The 4060-nt window shown below is 37.6% G+C and overlaps 1 pseudogene; it reads left to right on the top strand.

Annotated features, from left to right (window-relative positions):
* Window positions 1-479: 479 nt before the first annotated feature.
* LOC112834824 (hsc70-interacting protein pseudogene) lies at window positions 480-1574 on the top strand (annotated as a pseudogene).
* The last annotated feature ends 2486 nt before the right edge of the window (window positions 1575-4060 follow it).

Genomic DNA, 4060 nt, shown 5'->3' with positions numbered 1-4060 from the left:
GCAAAGCTAACTTGAATTAAAAATAAAAATCCCCTTTTCAGTTACTACTCATCAATATCATCTTAGTTATTAAGATGATTAATGCTATATGTCAACTTGGCTAGGCTATGGTGCCCACTTAGTTGGTCAAACAGCAGTCTAGATGTTGCTGTGAAGGTGTTCTTCTCTTAGATAAGATTTAACATTTAAATCAGTTGACTTTGAACAAAGCAGATCACACTTCATAAAATGGTTGGGCCTTATCTAATCAGTTGAAGGCCTAAAGAGCAAAGTCTTGAGGTTTCCAGGGAAAAATAAAATTTGCATCAAGATTGCAAGATAGAAACCTGCTGCTCTTCAGAATTCAGGCTCAAAACTGCCACATTGCTCGCCGCAGCCACCCCTTTCCACACGATCACACTGAGCTAGTACCCGGGCCTGGAATCAGGCTGCAACCCCAGCCGCACCTGCCGCCTGCCGCCTACCACCAGCTCTGGACCATGGACCCCCACAAAGTGAGCGAGCTTCGGGCCTTCGTGAAAATGTGTAAGCAGGATCTGAGCAGAACGTTCTGCTCACCGAGGAAATGTGCTTCCTGCAGGAATGGGTGGAGAGCATGGGGGATAAAATACCACCTGCCACTCATAAAACTAAATCAGAAGACAATATCAAGGAAGAAAAAAACAGATAGTAAGAAGGTGGAGGAAAACATAAAAACAGACGAACCATCAAGTGAGGAAAGTGATCTAGAAATTGACAATGAAGGTGTGATTGAACCAGATACTGATGCCCCTCAAGAAATGGGAGATGAAAATGTAGAGATAACCAAGGAAATGATGGATCAGGCAAATGATAAAAAAGTGGCTGCCACTGATGCCCTAAATGATAGTGAACTACAGAAAGCCATTGACTTGTTCACAGATGCCATCAAACTGAATCCTCGCTTGGCCATTCTATATGCCAAGAGAGCCAGTGTCTTTATCAAATTACAGAAGCTAAATGCTGCCATTCGAGGCTGTGACAAGAGCTATTGAAATAAATCCTGATTCAGCTCAGCCTTATAAGTGGCGAGGGAAAGCACACAGGCTTCTGGGCCATTGGGAAGAAGCAGTACATGATCTTGCCCTTACTTGTAAACTGGATTACGACAAAGATGCTAGTGCAGTGCTGAAAGAAGTTCAACCAAAGGCCCAGAAAATTGCTGAACATCAGAGAAAGTATGAGCGAAAACGTGAAGAGCAAGAGATCAAAGAAAGAACAGAAAGGGTTAAGAAGGCTCGGGAAGAACATGAGAGAGCCCAGAGGGAGGAAGAAGCCAGATGACAATTAGGAGCTCAGTATGGCTCTTTCCCAGGTGGCTTTCCTGGGGGAATGCCCGGTAATTTTCCTGGAGGAATGCCTGGAATGGCAGGAATGCCGGGCTCAATGAAATTCTTAGTGATCCAGAGGTTCTTGCAGCCATGCAGGATCCAGAAGTTATGGTGGCCTTCCAGGATATGGCCCAGAACCCAGTGAATATGTCAAAATATCAGAGCAATCCAAAGGTTATGAATCTCATCAGTAAATTGTCAGCCAAATTTCGAGGTCAAGCATAATGCCCTCCTGACAAATAAAGCCCTTGCTGAAGGAAAAGCAATGATCACCTAATGGATGTCTCAATAATACAAACCAGTGTACCTCTGACCTTCTCATGAAAAAAGCTGGAGTGCTGTGAAGAGAATCCCTACCCCTCTGGCCCACATTCAACTGAAACATTCTATAGTGGTTTGCCATTAGGGTATTCATTCAGAAAATGTTTTCCTACTAGGAATTACAAACTTTAAACACGTTTTAAACCTTAAAAATATTTAAAAACATATTAAAAGGGTGTGTTAGTCTCTACATTTTTCTTTAAAAAAAAAAAAGGCTACAACATTGATTTTTACCTAATTTTCTAATCTGCCAAGTTACCTCACAGGTTTTACACATGCCAACCCCCAAATTCAAAATCTTGGGAACCAACTCTTTAAAATCACTCTCCTCTGTGTGTTGATTTCCCATTATTATATCTTACATATAATATTACATGTATATGTAATATATGAACATAGTTAAGTATATATTTGTCCCATATTATTAATATACATAGTAAGATATATAACATATAAGAGAGAATATACAATAAGATATATAATGGTCTTAAATAATAGAGCACACGTATACATGTATAACATATGTATATAATATATAATACAATATAATATGACATAGAATAATATACAGTATTAGTTCTGTATCTTTGGAGAACTCAGACTCATACAGTTATAAAATCAAGGAATATTGGGTCAAGGAGCATGTGGCTCTTGAATTCTTATTTCAAGGGATGTACTCTTTTTGGTCACTGGCTCTATTCCTATATGCTTCATAAATCCTAGCAGACTAGCCAAAACTCAAGGCAAAATTGCAGGTAATAACAGAATAAATTAGAAATTCAAAATTTACTTCTTAGGTAGCTAATAAAACTAGTTCTCCTTGTTAAATGAACTTGCCAATTCATTAAATTGGCTGATTTATGTTAGGGAGAAATCAGTCAAATAACTTGATGACCAAGAAGACCAGTCATCTCTTTTCCCCTTATTTAGATGCCAACATATAGATATACACGTAAATATAAAATCAATGTATGGTTACATCAGTGATGAAAAAAATCACAAACAGTATTTATTAGACTATAGCCAACAGTCCATAAATATTTCCATATCAGAATCACCTGAAGTATCTATTAAAAGATAGGCAGACCACTGGTCCCATCTGAGCCTTACTAAATCAAATATTTTGGAAGGGACTTAAGAATTTAATTGACAAACATCTCAGGACACTCTTATGTACTCTTAAAATTAAAAACCACTGATCTTTAAATAGTTCTTAAATGTAGCTGAAATTGATCATATTCTGTTTTTTTTGTTTGTTTTTATCTATTTCTTTATCTTTTTTTTCTCTTTTTTCTTTCTCTGTCTTTCTTTTCCCCTGATTTCAGGTCTCTTCTGATTTGTTTAGTGTATATTTTTCTGGGGTCGTTGTTACCCTGTTAGTATTTTGTTCTCTCATTCATCTATTTTCCTCTGGACAAAATGACAAGATGGAAAAAATCACCTCAAAAAAAAGAACAAGAGGCAATACCGACTGCCAGGGACCTAATCAATACGGACATTAGTAAGATGTCAGAACTACAGTTCAGAGTGACAATTTTAAAGCTAAAAGCTGGGCTTGAAAAAGCATGGAAAATATTAGAGAAACCCTTTCTGGAGAAATAAAAGAACTAAAATCTAACCAAGCCGAAATCAAAATGGCTATTAAATGAGGTACAATAAAAAAATGGAAGCTCTAACTGCTAGGATAAGTAAGGCAGAAGTGAGAATTATACCAAATTCTACCAAACATTTCAAAAAGAATTAATACCTATTCTTCTGAAACTGTTCCAAAAAAATAGAAATGGAAGGAAAACTTCCAAACTCGTTTTATGAGGCCACCATTACCTTGATCCCAAAACCAGACAAAGACTCCATCAAAAAGAATTATAGACCAATATCCTTGATGAACATGGATGCAAAAATTCTCACCAAAATACTAGCCAACAGGATCCAACAGTACATTAAAAGGATTATTCACCACGACCAAGTGATATTTATCCCTGGGCTGCAAGGTTGGTTCAACATCCGTAAATCAATCAATGTGATACAATGCATTAATAAAAGAAAGAAGAACCATATGATCCTCTCAATAGATGCAGAAAAAGCATTTGACGAAGTACAGCATCCTTTCTTGATCAAAACTCTTCAGAGTATAGGGATAGAGGGTACATACCTCAAGATCATAAAAGCCATCTATGAAAAACCTACAGCGAATATCATTCTCAACAGGGAAAAACTGAGAGCTTTCCCCCTAAGGTCAGGAACGTGGCAGGGATGTCCACTATCACCACTGCTAGTCAACATAGTACTAGAAGTCCTAGCCACAGCAATCAGACAACAAAAAGAAATCAAAGGCATCCAAATCGGCAAAGAAGAAGTCAAACTCTCACCGTTTGCAGATGATATGATAC

This window comes from Callorhinus ursinus, unplaced genomic scaffold, assembly GCF_003265705.2.
Source record: "Callorhinus ursinus isolate GAN/ISIS: 27379988/994484 unplaced genomic scaffold, GSC_fseal_2.0 scaffold17, whole genome shotgun sequence".
In the NCBI taxonomy this organism is placed as follows: Eukaryota; Metazoa; Chordata; class Mammalia; order Carnivora; family Otariidae; genus Callorhinus; species Callorhinus ursinus.
Note: the sequence above shows the minus strand (reverse complement) of the source record. Positions and strands in the feature narration are given on the sequence as shown.